Genomic DNA, 15,593 nt, shown 5'->3' with positions numbered 1-15,593 from the left:
GGAAAGAGGCCCCGCGATCGGGAATTTCCGCGAGGGATCGTTACAAAACTTTTAACGGGTTCGAGAGGCGGTCTCGAGAGCGCGCGCGGCAAGTTTCGCGTTACCGCGCCGCCGTCCGCTCCCTACGTGCACCGCCGGCGAGGCGAGTGCATGCGAACTTTCGAAGAACAAAATCAATTATGGAACGGCTGTTTTTATGCGCCGCGTAGTCGACGGGCCAGCGAGCGAGTGAGACGGTCCTGGGGCGAGGGGGTGCGCGCGCGGAGAAAAACGAGGGAGCAGGCCACGTGATTATCGGTCGAAACTTGCGAACTAAAGTAATTCGCCCTTGACGGCCGCGTATTTGGGATTACAGGCGGATTACGCACGGCAGCTTTTATTCCACCCTACCCACCGTCAAGGAATAATGGACCCAGAACGATTTTATCGACGCCGGATTAGCTGATTGCGATTATCTCGCGGCGTCTTCCACCGACGACCCTCTGTCTAGACTGGGAAATCCTTTTTCTCACAGCAGAAACGTTTTTTCGTTCTCGTGTTCTATTTTTTGAATTAATTTTCAGGGGTACTAGGGGTCTGGGTACGTTCCTTGCATGGAATTTTGGCTTTCCGTTGAAGAGAGGTTAGGTTTGTGTTTTCAGTTAGTGAGGTTAGTATCATTGTGCATGGGATTTGGGGGAATCGTTGCTAAAGCAGTAGAAGATATATAGATCTTTAGAGATGGGTAGATTGGGACAAGAAAAGTGAGGTTATGAAAGTGAATTACTATATTTAGTGTATATACTATAGAAATTTTAACCAACATGAATTTCCACGAAAAGCTCAGTGGTATTAAGTCGAAAATAAGATGCTAGCAAAATGAAAATCACGAAAATTTTGATTTTGTGAGAAATAAGTAGAGACTAGATCCTAAATAAGATGGCGGGTATATACAGCTTTGGAGATGGTTAGATTTGAACATGAAAATTGAGGTTATGAAAGTACATCAACAGGTTCAGTTTATAATAAGTGATACTAACTAAAGTGCAATATGATGACACATTAAAAATCGCGAAATTTTGAAAAGTTGTTCTAAAATAGTTCACACAGGAAAAGCAAATATCGCCATTTTATAGATATAACGTATCAAATGCAAAATAGGAACATTTAAATATTCCCATAATCGCTTTATTCCAAACAAAACATATTTTCCATTTTTCACTCTCAAATTTTTTACTGATTAAATAAAATTAATTTTTCCCATCTCCAGAAGTTGTGCACTACCCTTTATAAACACCGATACATAAAATTTTGCAATGCACGTAAAAAAAGAAATTTCACCGTGATACAATGTAGGTAATGGAAATTCGATCAACAGTGAACGCGTGAGATCTTCCCCGAAGTAAATTAAACACTCATTCCCGGCATCGACAACGTCCCACCGATACAACCATAAACTTAGTAACATCCAGTCTACCACCGCGGCAAAGCCAAGAACGTCGGCGGAACCCGCTTATTAATTCCAATAAAACAGGGGAAAAAAGCCTTATCCAGAAGGTTGGAGATCGGACCAAAAAGCTCGGCGGAGATCTCAATCCGATCTACACGCTACAAGCGTCTCGCTATTACACGGGGACGGTATCTCGACGACTGGTTCTCCGGGGTGGCGTAAAAAGGTCGGGCGGACAGGCTCCCGTAAGGTTTTCGTGGGACGAAAAAGAGGTCGTCCGTCGGAGTTCTTGCGAACACGCGGCGCGCTGAACGCGACGAAATTACGGATGTCGACGGCCACCCTTGTCCCTTGGCGCGTAATAGCCGATGGACTTTGATTCGTGCGCGGGTAAAAACGTAAGTGGCACCGCTGCGCGCAAGAAGCGCCGCGCAGGCCCGGTGGAGGGGGAAGGCCCGACAGCGGACACGCTGGCGTGTTTTTAACGATAATTTCTCTTATCTGCTCGCAGCACATGCTGTCCAGAGTTGCGTGCCACCGCTGCTGGGTATCCGCTGGTAAATCGACCGATCTAAGACGCCCGCAAATTGGATCCAGAGCTCTTGCTGGCTAATTAGCATCGCTCCGGAGGCGTCGGGCCTCTTTCCATGATCGCTGCAAGATGGATCGATGCGGGAGACATCTGGCTATTACTACGGCAGTGCCTCGTGACCGCGTTCATGCGGACGACAAACACGAGTCAGTTTGATCGCGAAGATTGATTAATACGGAACGTGAATTGTCTCGCAAGGTGTGCTGCTCTCGTTAGCTTTTACAATAGGGTGTCAGGAAGTGGGTTATGTTCGTCGGTTAGTCAGGTTATCTGAGGTTAGTGTCGGTTTCGAAGGATCAAACAGATGCAGCGTGGATAAGCCTGTACCGACTGTTCTCCAGCAGTCAGAGAGAAATGAGGTTTATAAAAATAACAATCGATTAGAATTATTAGATGGTGAGTCACTATCCATAGACACATGCGGCTTCGAGATCTATGGTCTATCTACGTCTTTTAATTGAAAAATTCTCCACTGAGAAGTAATATCGAGCTCGATCTTAATTTTTAGAATAGTAACTTTGAAACAACGCGAATGGAAACAAACACGAACTTGGGAATACATAGACGAGCTAACAATTCATTAATTCAAATTAGAAAACATTTTATCCCCTTCTAAAAGCATAGCAAATATTTTTCATAACCTCAAATTTACGAGACTATTTCTTTCACGTGTTTTAGCTTCCAAAGGTATTTTAATAGTGTTTTAAAATATTTGTATATATTTTGTGATCCTATTTCTGCAATCATTATCATCATTATCGATAGACGCACACGGTTTCAAAATCTATGGTCTATTTACGTCTTTTAATTGAAAAATTCTCCTCTAAGAAGTAATATCGAGCTCGATCTTAATTTTTAGAATAGTAACTTTGAAACAACGCGAATGGAAACGAACACGAACTTGGGAATACATAGACGAGCTAACAATTCATTAATTCAAATTAGAAAACATTTTATCCCCTTCTAAAAGTATAGCAAATATTTTTCATAACCTCAAATTTACGAGACTATTTCTTTCACGTGTTTTAGCTTCCAAAGATATTTTAATGGTGTTCCAAAATATTTGTGCGTATCTTGTGATCCTATTTTGGTAATTTGGCGAATTTATCCGTCGTTCAGTGCTGTTTCGCCTCCGCCATCGCTGAAGTTTGGGAGTACTGAATTATTCGTCGATCACGGGACTTTATAAATCCTCGCTCGTTCTATCTGACGGGTGGTAACTCACCACAGCTATCCCTCGACTTCCGTCCATCGTATTGATTTATAGGAGCGCGAAAGTGATAACGACGGGTGTTAAGCGTGGCACAGCACGACGTGTCGCAACGCGTTGCTAATTGCTGCCGGTTCTCTGCTGGAAAGAAACGGTACCCTGCTTACTAGACAGTTATTAACTGCGATCGACGTTACGACGCTCGTCAACCTTCGTCTTTACGAGCGTCTTGGGCGTGTATCGCGCCCTTTCACGAGCGTAATCCTTGCGTAGAGTAATGCACTAGCTGTTCTTAATCTACGCACGATTGCATATTCTGAATATTTCTGCGAATATCCGCAGAAAAATCTGTGTTTTCCTGCAAGCTGTAATTTAAAGATAACAACACACGTAATCCGATAATCAATCATAACCTATAACTCCAGCCTTGCAGCTACGTGAACTATAACCTAACCTAGTTGTTACCTTCGCTGCTACCTTCGGAGACTTTAACAGTCTTGACATTTTCTTCAACGAATAGGTGCCATGAAGATTGTGAGAAAATTCCACGTAGAATCCAAGTTCGAATTCCATTGTGTTCGTTTCGTAAGTTATTTCATTACCTCGACGCCATATTGGAAGCGTCTTATTGTTCGATTTAGTATCTCGATATTCTCTGTTAATTAATTTCGGTATCAACGGTATTGATAAGTTGCAACAATGCGATGCCATTAGTGGATTTTCAGAAGTTTTCTGTAAGATTGTTTTAATTAATCGATACTTTCTATTGAAGAAATTCTTTTCTCCACACAGAGCCGAGCTCTCGATCAAATTTTCTGCGAGCTCGCAACCGTACTATTCATGTTCCAATGTAATTCTTAAAACGAGCAGTTTCAGTTAGATTGTTAGGGAAAGTTTGAAAACGAAGTGGAGTTATTTCAGTTTCGATGTAGAACGAGGTCTACGCCAATGTCTGATGATAATGCGAGCACAAACGGATCTCTGTCTGAGGCCATCCATAATACATCGCCCCGGGCACGTTCTACCGTTTTTTGTCACTGAATACGTTGACGAATGCGTGAAAGGAGCTCCGAGCACGAAGGACCCAGCTTCCTGCCTCTTTTAACCACAGAACACTGCCAATTCGATGACTGCCCACCAATTAAATCTGCTCGTGAAGACTTCCAAACGTGGTACGGTGTCCGAATTTTTATTTCTACCTGTTAGTGGTTGAAAATTAAAAATATCGTTAATAAAGAATAGAACAGAGCATAAATGTGTGATAAAAGTGGGAAAATTAATAAATCGGTGGTAATCATATAAGAAAAACAATTATTCGTGCAATAGTAAATCGTAACTTTTTCTCCGGGAAACGGCCTGGGTATATAAAGACCCCAGCATCGTGGCTAGAGTTCATTTGCTAATTTTATTTTGGATCAAACACACTGAAAGATTCACCAAAGTCGATCTAAGTGGTCATTGGTTAGTTCACATCATTAATACTCACCATCCAATATTAAATAACTCTTCGTTCCATTTTGGTAACCATAAAACCATTTTCCACGTAACTCACTAGCGCCACCACGGCTCATATCTACGATACATTGTTGAATTTATTTTTAATTTTGCAGATTTGATCTTGCAATGCTTTTCTTACTACGTGAAAAGGTTTTCCTTGCTACGTCAAAGAGTTAAAATGAAGTTTCTTATATTTCCTGAGAATTATCCTCGAAAAGTGATATTAAGCTAAGGGTTATGCACTATGTTTACGGTATTTACCGTCCAATTGAAGCTTGAAAAATTCTTTCTAAACTTTAGAACATGCAGAATGAATGGTAACTGTTATATCAAGATGTGAATTAAGATAAATCGATCAGATTGTAAGTCCACTGTTCGTTTGTGCCCCATGGGACACGATCATTAGCATGACACAGCGAGTCGTGGAGCAGATCTCTATAAGAGTTAAAGAGTGATACAATATCGATTCCGGTTTATCGACACGGCTTCGAAGCACAGTTATTTCCCACAACTAACTTTTAATATAAATATTGATTCTAGATCGATTCAATCTCAGATTTGCATAGATTATTGTATCAATTATTCTTTCATCGGGCTTAAAAGAATAACGGTAAATTCTTCCCAGAATAAAACCGTAGATTCCCCAGGGAATATCAATTGTAAGTTTGTTCTGAGAGGTATAATGATTTCATACCTTGCATATTTATACCACGTATCGTACTATCTCCGGTGTTAAGAATTTCGCTGAAAAAATGTACAGCACGAACGAATATAAACGTCATGTTAACTGACTCCATGCGAAACAATAAGTTACTTTAATAACTGCGCCTGATATCATCGGCATCATTAATTATCAGTTTCCCCATCTCGCCGACCGCATCAATGAAATTTAACGCGATCGAACGACCGAATGGGCAGTGAGCCCGTTCACCGTGATCATTATCGTAAACGAATTACCGCCAATATTATTTAGATATCTGACAGGTTACTAGACGGACGACGTGTTTGCTGATAGAATCTTCGCGTTACAAAATCGTGTAATTCATGGCTGGGTCAAATTGGCGAAGGATCGAATCGATGTCGAGATAACGACTATTTTATGCTGATGATATCATCTATGTTCTGGTCTTGAAACCACAGCTTATTTAGCGGTATACCATACGTTTTGAAAAATTCTAAATTGATACGTAGTTAACTATAAGCTAAAAATTATGGTTACATTATGGAAACATGGAGTTAACCATAAGGTTAACAAACAACAAAATTGTGACAATATTAACATACAGATGCTAATATTATATCAACATAAAATTAACATCAAAATTAACAATTATGTCAATATTGTATTCACATAAATTCAACTCTTATGTGAATATTCTAGTTTGAATATTACTCTAAAATGAAGTAAATAAAATAGTAATTATACCATTTTCAAATTTTAATTTTATCTAGCTTTTAATTGCTCTCAAAATTTTTTATTTTGAGCAAATTTATGTTATGAGATTATTAATATTAAAAAGCACAAGTTACATATTATTTTTGTTATGTCATGATAACATATAAAAGGATATAATTATTTGAAAATAATTTCAATTACTGATGGAGATATCCAACAGTCCAACCCTTTCTCCCCAAATTATAGAGGATCACTTACCATAGATCACCCTGCAACGTCGTTGACACAAAACAGTCCTGGTCATCCTCGAACCAGCTTACTTGATATCCACAATCACGTAACACGACCGCCCAGGAACAGCCGTCAACGTGTTGAAATAACATCGGTTCACAAACGAGCCACTGTGTCGTGGGCACCCTCGTTTTTGTCACCGTCGGGTCAGCCCCCAACGAGCTTAAGCTCGTAAGCCTCTTCTTCCTCTTAAGCTGTCTGTGATCCCTGGTAACACGAGAACACGTTGCACCCTCTTTGGAGCAGCGCAAGTTGCTGGTCGGTGAACACCCCTGGGGCCGGCAAACCGCGCGTAACTAAGCTCACGCACGCTTCTCGCATTGACGTAGTCGCACACTGGCTCCATTCATGAACCAGTGCACGAGGAGAGTTTTGCTTCGCAGCAAGAAAACGATCCTCGCCGCTATTAACATGGAGTAGCAAAATTCTATCCTATAAGCGACGTGTTTTATTATTTTTCACAGTTACTATGAGTTTTCAAAAGTTAGGAATAATAGACGACATAATATTTATATAATAACAGAGGCTAGAATGATAATCGAAAATTATAACTAATTATATAGAGACAAGGATTAGAGACAGTAGGTACTAACTGTAGAGATGTAAGTACAGTGCCTGAAGAATATAGCAGAATCTAGTGCCACAGTTTTTGGAAAATTATCTAAAACTGAAGAACCATCGACGTCACAATTTGTTTGCAATAGAATCCAAACTTTTACAATTACAGTAAGAAATTTGTAACATTAACCTAACCAGACTTGAGTTCTTAATACTGAGTTTTGAGTACAGTGTTCTGAAATATTAACCATCACTAATTCATTGCATGTTTATAATTATTTAATATAAGTAAAGAATACCTCATTTTATACTCTGCTACATCTTTGAAAACTAACCTCAATTTCGCTACTTTATATATAAAAATCAACAGAGAAAAGAGAATATCAATATTTTGTAAATAAAATTTACACTTACAATAAGAAATTTATAACGTTAACATAACCAGTTCTGACTATAGTGTTCGGAGATAGTAGTTATAAATAATTCGTTGCTTGTTTATAGTTATTCAATGTAAGTAAAGAATATCTTATTTTATGCTTTCCTACATCTTCAAAATCTAATCTCAATTTCGCCAAGTTATATACAAAAATCAACAGAGAAAAGGAGAATATTAATATTCCCTAAATAAAATGTAAAAAATATCGGAAAAAATTTAGCCAATGCGGAGGCGTACGTGATCGTTTCGATGGAATTGATTCTCCGGCGGAGTTACCAGCGGCCTACTTGACTGCACCTAATATAACACGGCCGTTCGATCGCGCGCGACCAACTTTATGGTGTAAACAGACCGCCACCGAGGCCCGTCACTTCGCGGATAAACTCGTCTTGACAGAGTGCAGGTCCCCCAGGAAATGGCCGCCGACGAAAATCCCGGTAGCTCGTCCGCGAGAATCCCTTTCCACGAACGAGTCGTCTCGTCGACGAAAAAACGGTCGGACGAGATCAATTTTCCAGCGGACTCTTCGAGAGGACTGCTCGCGGTACTCTCGAGATTTTCAGACAGCATAGAATTCTGAGAAGGGCAGATGCTCCAGGGAATTGCTTTTGTCGAGAATTTTTGATGCAACATCAGCTTTTGACGTGGTTACCGCTCGTCGGCTTGGATATTTACTTGCTGGATTTCGCTGGGAGTAAAATATTTGTCGGAATAAATAACGGTGAAAAATAAAATGTAAAATAAAATTCAGGAAATACATAGACGGAGCATCGATTATATACTTACAGCTTACTTCAGTCTTCGAGTCAATGTAAAAATTTTATTCGCACACAGTGTGTAAAATATCCAGTTTCCACAAAATTTGGAAAATTAACGAGGTTATGGGTTGTTAAACAGGAAGAGGCGCACGATAATATTCGCTCAAGGTGAGGAAACAGGAATAGAACAGCGAAAATTGAATTCCAACAGTCGCAAGTCGAAGCTGAAACGAAATATATGACGTAATAATTATTTGTCTCAAATTTACGTGATTCATTTTGCACCCTTCTTGATTTGTTAGGTTAACACAGTTACGCGTATAATTATTAACATCATGAATGGAGCAAGCATAGAATTATTAATACCGTGAATGAAATCACAATATGAAATGTCGATCTAAACAATGACGTATAAAACAGAAGAAAAGCAAAAGTTATTTTATCAGTTTCGTAAAGATAGACATATACGTAGGCTTATAATATAACGAAATGAAATATTGCAATATTTCAAATACTCAATTAATATAATGTATCATTACTAATCTACAACACGTTATCTTGAAATGTATTAATGAGCAATCACAGAAATTACACGATAAACAATACTTCGTAAATATGCATACTTCGTTCCATTTTTCGAAAAGAATCCTTCCGAAAAATTTTCCCGCATTTCAATTACAATACGAAGCGCTGTATGATTATATAACCTCATTCTAACAATGTTCCTTCGAATCGCTGTTATTCGCATTAACCAACAAAATATCGAAATGCCAGTGCATAAAATATTTACCTCGTTTCCATCGTGACGGTAAAGAAACATGCATAAATACCGTGCTACTACGCACTATAAATGACAGACATTAACGAACACAAATTCTCGTGAAAATCTATTAAACTCTTCTTGCTTATCGACACCGCGTAAAAGAGAAACAAATTGCCAACAAAAGTGCATTGATAAACACGACTATGAGCTACCCTCGCGAATATGAAATCAACGACACTGGTCATCGACAGAGGAGAGAGACGACTCGCATTGACTGTGACCAATAGCATTGCCGAACAGCGTCACGGGTGCCAACTTCGTCGAACGACAAACATCTGGGAGAAATTGTTCCACTTTAGCAGGTGATAGGTTCGTCGGTTCGTGGAACGATACGGATCAGATTTACGGCGTTTCCCGCACGTTTTCGTTCGCTGACGCAAAGGCATCGATAAGCAGTCTATATCCACGAGCGAGTGCAGCAGACAATGAGCTCGGATTCGGCCGATTTTCGTAACACTCGTTCGCCATAGGAATCGCGCGGGATTATCGTTATCGTTCGCTGTTGTTGCGCGGATCGCGAGCGTCGGCGGCGTCCGTTGAAAAGTGTCGAGCAGGCAATAATAATTAATGTTAAACGATAAACGAGTTCATCGAGTGACACAGACTGATCGATGTCATAGGCCGGTTGTCTTAGGCGATAACCTCTTCTCGTGACATCGTCCAGCCAGTTATCGTTTCCACGAACGCTCGTTGCATACACCGAATTCTTTTTCCCATCACCGGAGACCATCACTGGCTTTCCACACGGCCGGCATTTTCCAATTCTTCCACCATGTTTAACCCATATGCTTCATGCGTTCGTCGCTAACACAGATTCGGCCAATCAGAATTAACGCTGACATGCTATATGTAAGTAATAACGAATACAATGATACGTAATAATCAAAATGAAAGCTGAAAATTAAAACGAATTTTGCTTTTGGTAATTGTCCATATTAGGGAACGCAGCACGGATTTCGATCATTTTTACGAGTGTTATAGAAATAGATATTTTAATTAAATTTTTCTCCTTTTGTAAGGTGTTCGTAAAAACTTTATGTACTTTCAGTGTATCGAATTCTGCATATGCACATGTGTACGTGACAGTGTATGTGTCAAATGAAGAATATTTGGAACGATACTTGTCAAGTTCGTCTTGGAATCTGCTAAAAGGTGGGTGTAAAATACCAATTTCTACGATAAATAAGAATCATCGAAATTAATGCTGCGTCCCATAACGTAAGTACACGATTACCTACGCTTTTATTAATTCGACGAAATTGAAAACGTAAGAGGTATGGATTATGATTATATTGAACCAAATCACAAACTGAAAGAAATTGATAGAATATTGCTTTTGTTTAATGTGTTTGTCCGTTCAGAATGATTCTTCGAAGTTGAATACGTGTAAACGGGTATCCCTAACGTTGAGAGGTTATGTAGTGTATTGTTTCTGTACTGAAAATAAAATCATTTACGAACTGAGTTAGTCAATTTCATTGAAATATGTAAACACAGTTTCTAATTTCCTCGTTTCAATTTCGATGAATTAATTGCATCGTTTGATCAAAAATTCGCTTGTAATTAACATTTGGTATATAATTAAATGTAGTATTGGATAAAATTGACAATTATTCATGTGTGTTTATTCAACTATGAAAGAATTGTAATGTATTAATACAAAGTAAGTATTAATTTAATTTTGATAATTTTTTTCTTTTTTAGCAAAAAATGCATAATTCAAAAACTGAGATGATCAATCTCAGGCTATCAGTATATTTTATGCTGTAGATACTATTACATTATTTTTTAAGCCATTGCTCTTTGGTCATACTGATTTTCTATGAACTTTATTCTGTTTCTTCACAAAGTCCTTTAATGTGAAGCATCATTTCGCAATTATCATCTTATTCCTAATTATTATTATACATTATATATTTTAAATATATTATTTATTCTAGGTGATATGAGATCTTCATAGAAATCGGTATCAGACAAATTTATAATTGCAAGCATTGCATTTTCCTTTTTTGTCTGTTAAATATTTCCTTCTTAAAAGGTTTGAAAATATTTTCTGAGAATATTACATAGGAATATCAAACGCTCTGTGAGTTACAGCGTTTAATAGGACGTTCGTTTAGAAACTCGCATAGAAGGTCTTTGAAATGCGAGATAATAAAGAACTTCCATAAACAGTGCGTTTTATAGCGTTGTAATCTATACCCAGAAACGTGTTCGCGATAAGGTGTGACGAGTATGCGGGGACTGTCGCGACGAAATTGAGGCAAAGAACAGTTTCTTGAAACGTAAATGACCGTAAATCTGTTTTAATCGAGCTGCTTATTTTATAGTAATTAGTAAAATGTGAATTTTGATAGCAATTAATGAGACGCATAACAATTATGTTATTCAGAATACTTTTTCACTTATCTCCTGTAACAAAATCGCTACAAAACAAAGCATTAACCAATCGAATGAAAAACAACGGCAATCAATTGTTTATTGTTTTGAAAAATTGTCAAAAATAGTGTAATTTATATAAATATTTAGTTGAAAAAATTGGTGGACTTCACAGACATCTACAGACACAGTGAACACATTATTTATACACCTTTTTGTTATTCTGGAAATTTTTAGTTTCAAATGCATATTTTAAGATGAACGTGTTAAATTGTTAAATATCCTTAATTAATATTTCTGAACAGGCTAGGTAAGAAAAATTTATTTGGTGCATTATGAAAGTACTGGTTATAATATCAAATCTCTAATGATTATTTAATAATTAAATTAAATTTATTAAATTAAACAATAAATTTAATTTATTGAATTAAATAATGGTAATTTAATAATTAATTAAACTGATTATTTATTTCACTCATTCTTTTTACTTTTGAAATATTAAATTAAGGGTTGAAATCATGGTAAAAATTGTCACTTATTACAACAAATTTGGGAAAGTCATAGAGAAGCTTAAAAAGGCTATCCATCAATCCAAAGATTAATCTTCTCCTATTATCCATCAAATTTCCACCAATTTTTCTCACATACCAAAATTAAAGAGTAAGAAATTAAAATAAAATAAAATAAAACAGCCACTATTGGGATTTTGGCTTTTAATTATTATAAAACAACGACAATATATACTTTATTCTTGACTTATTCTTTGTGAACACTAGAACTACCCATGTAGCAGTGCCTACATAAATATAATATAAATAAACAATGTTAATAAATAGGTATAAATAATAATGTTCATATACAAAGAAGAATCACTATTAATTTTGTGAAAAATAGCTACGTATTTCCAATAGCTACATAATTCCAAAAATAAAAAATCCTAAACAAGTCATGTTGACACTCTGGGTAGTTCTAGTGTTAACACCTTTACCTACGATATCGTGTGAGTGTCTTAAGGAAATAGAGCCAAACATCAGTGCCATGGGTGGGGGACGTGATTCGTATATATCCCAATGTAAACATTGTTAGACTCCTAAAGACTCGAGATTGATTTTCGCAAATGTGTCCTTGTCTCAGTTGCGTGTCATTGTTCGCCACGTTAGGACGAAACAGATCAACGTGTGACTTTGTTGCTGATCGTGCCCTACCCTACCGGAACTTCTGCAATCTTCGAACGTGAGTTTACTCAGTAATATTTATTTTACATCCTTACAATTTTGTCACTGTCCTAAGTTAAATTTTGGGTGGATGATAGAGTGGTCCATGACCGATAGTAGACGAATTAATTCGAAGATTTTCGTTGAACACAGGAGAGATACCTGCGCGTTTGCCAATTAACCTAGCAATTAACGTACCTAGAAAAATAGTAATTTAAACGTACATCTGCAACGTTTGATTACTTTCATTAATCAGTTAAATCACGAAAGTGACCTGAATGTTTACGTGTACCTAAATCACACACAAAGTGACATATTTCTCGACAGAAAATGACATCGACAGGGGTGAAATCAAAATGAAAGTTTGAACAATTTTTGTGCTCCATAAACGATATCTCCCAGAGAGAAATTTTTACCATAGAATAACAGAGCATTAGAAATTAAATATCTTATATTTGCATTTTAATTACATTTAAAAAAATGGAGATTAGATTGTAGATTTCAGTGATAATTTCACCTCTATAGTGAAGCCACATAGTGAAGCGAATAAAGAAAGATTGATCTAAGTACATTTAACTCGTTATGCTTCCATTAAGATTGGAATTTTTGATTTCAAAGTATCGAAGTATGTATAGTGTTCGAATAATTTATACGCAAAAATTCATTCGACTAATCTCACCAGGAGGACCAGCAGAGGTCGAGGAAGGTCTGTCCTGGTTCTTCCGGCGCTATCTGTTTACAGGAAGACGATATTCTATTAAGCAAGGGCCAAGTAGTGTCACGTCGGTACAAACGTCCCTGGAGAATCAACCCTTTGCCGGTCCCTGCATAATCCACGACCCCGTGGAGACGCAGGAAATTAGAGGTCCCATCCCTCCCACTCTTTCTCTCTCTCTCTCTCTGCTTCGTATCATCCCGGTCGCGAATGATTTAGGCCGGAATTATCAGGAGGAATTCAATAACGAGCGCCGCGATGAATTAAGATTCGAAGCGTACCCCAGCGCCCTCTCAGTGACGAGCAAACATGGTCAAACGTGCCCTCTGGCCATCGTCTCGTGTTTTCCTACGAGAATCGTTGATGAAACTAGAGGTTAGGGGTTTGTGCCGAGTTTTCGTTCGATATATGGCGAGGGAAGGTATCGAAAGATTGTACATACAGATCGTTTACAGATCGTGGAGCTTGATATACAGGAAGTCGCTTTGGATGTGAGGTTAGGTATATTTGTCAGATCTGCATTACCGACAGATATTATCGCGACATCGGTTGTTCTACTGTTATATGTGTATATATGGCTAGTGTTTATAAACAGTTCGAGCATATTGTCGGCACTGTGTAAGTAAAATTGCGAAATTTTAGAAGAAATATACGTGTTAAATTAAAAGCAGTATTTAAATTTATAAAAATTCGAGTCACTGCGAAACACTCGTGTCAATAAATCAATAAAGTCGGAACTTGTGTAAGTACTCAGATTTTTGTAAGGAAGACAGTTTGCTGAGTAGTCTGATGTTCTCTAATTACAGTGAATTTTTGGAACTCAAGAGATGATGGCTCACATTTTTCTTTTTTCTCGTAAAATGAAATACATTTCTCACACATTGCATCCCATTTTTATCTATTTCTGTCAGTAATTCTACATTCTCGGATATCTTCTATCAAAGAAATAGCTTTTGCCTTGGCCATTTCGCAGTTAAAAATGTTGAGAATATTACAGTGATAAATATATGTATATGCTACTCTCATCTCCAACACTAGAATTATCGATTCATTCAAACAGACTTAATAAACACAGAATGGATAAAAATATGTACCTGCTTTTAAGAAAAATTGACTCGCATTGAGATACTTATCTTCGACGTACCACTAAAATTATGATACTATTATCAATGCCTGCTATTTTTAGGTTAATTAAAGATCAGTAGTCCTAGTTAACCTCTATGTGTACAGTGCAATTTAGTTGAGACCCTAAAATATCCGTAGACCATCCCAATCAAGCCATTCTTCTCTGAAACAAACAGAAGTCCATAGACCCTTGACTGAAAATCACAGGACAGTGCTCCAATCACGAAATCTCTTTCCCCGGGTTCGATAACATACGTCTGTGGCGACCTCGCCAGTATTGCGATCGTTCACGGGAAAAAGGCATCTGGAAACAGAAGGACCGAAGTTGTTATGACAGTCAGAGTCGGGCCATCCATCAGCGAGATTCGGTCTCCATGGGCCGAGCGCGGACCAACTTATCCAATATTTAAGGTTTTGTCCCTGGCGACCCTGCTGATATATCACTCGCATTAATATATATTTGCGGGGGAGATAACTCCGAGCTGGGGGTGGAGGAGGGTGCCACTGGACGGTCGCGTGAACGCTGGCCAAAATTCGCTGTTTCTTCGCGAATAATGGATACGACGTTATTTATTACGCACTGTTTGGAAAAATCAGACCTTCGTTGAAAAATCCTTCGTCTTCTTTTTCGACTGTTAAAACGTGACATTGAATTAGGAGAAATATTTTCTGTAGCTATACATTCTCAGAAATTAAATTTGTTTATGCGTAGAGTTTATAATGTTTGTTGAACTTAGAGACTCAAGAGTGTTTTATTAAAAATTTATTCAAAGTGGATAGTCAGCGGATAGTTTATACTAATTGCTATAGTACAAAGTGGATGGCTATACTTATTACTGTATTTTCAATTGGTAATATCACCAGCGATAATTCATCTATCAACTGATAATTAAAGAATTGCTATAGAATTTCGATGCTCAGTAGACAGATTAATTCAATGGTCATAATACTGTTATGATGGCTATACTTAATACTGTATTGTCAATTGTTAATATCACCAGTGATAATTTATGTATCCATTCATCATTATAGAATTGCTATAAAATTTATATGATCAGTGAATACATTAATCCAATGACTATAATATTTTATTTTATATATTATATAAATGTATATATTATTTTTCTTTATGTTTTAATGAATTTTGAATATTGCAGGTTATTTCGATAA

The sequence above is a fragment of the Eufriesea mexicana genome, unplaced genomic scaffold (assembly GCF_001483705.2).
Source record: "Eufriesea mexicana isolate 0111107269 unplaced genomic scaffold, ASM148370v2 scaffold1490, whole genome shotgun sequence".
Taxonomy (NCBI): domain Eukaryota; kingdom Metazoa; phylum Arthropoda; class Insecta; order Hymenoptera; family Apidae; genus Eufriesea; species Eufriesea mexicana.
The sequence above is the reverse complement of the archived record's forward strand: the minus strand, read 5'-3'. Positions refer to the sequence as shown.